Source organism: Gekko japonicus, unplaced genomic scaffold (genome assembly GCF_001447785.1).
Source record: "Gekko japonicus isolate JY-2015 unplaced genomic scaffold, Gekko_japonicus_V1.1 scaffold6776, whole genome shotgun sequence".
Taxonomy (NCBI): domain Eukaryota; kingdom Metazoa; phylum Chordata; class Lepidosauria; order Squamata; family Gekkonidae; genus Gekko; species Gekko japonicus.
In genome coordinates this window covers 5993-6289 of record NW_015167737.1, presented here as the reverse complement: position 1 = coordinate 6289, position 297 = coordinate 5993, and positions in this window count along the sequence as shown.

Below are 297 nucleotides of genomic sequence, written 5' to 3'. Positions count from 1 at the left end.
CTCTTCCTGCCCCGATCTCTCAAAATATATTTGGATAAATATCCTCCTGCCTGCTAGCATTGCTGGAGTCCAAAGACGCCTTGGAGGTTTACGAAAAGGCAAACTCTGTGTTAGGCAGAGGTCATTTCGGGGGGATTGCGGGGGATCGCAGCTCCCCCGGGTGAGGTACGGGGGGCGGGGCACATGACAAAGCCCGCCCCCTGCTTCCGGCCGCCCCGCTTCCGGCCCTCATTCAGCCAGGAGGAGGCAGGAGAAGAGGGAGGGTAAGTTGCTTCCTCCCCGCCTCTCCCCACCCCT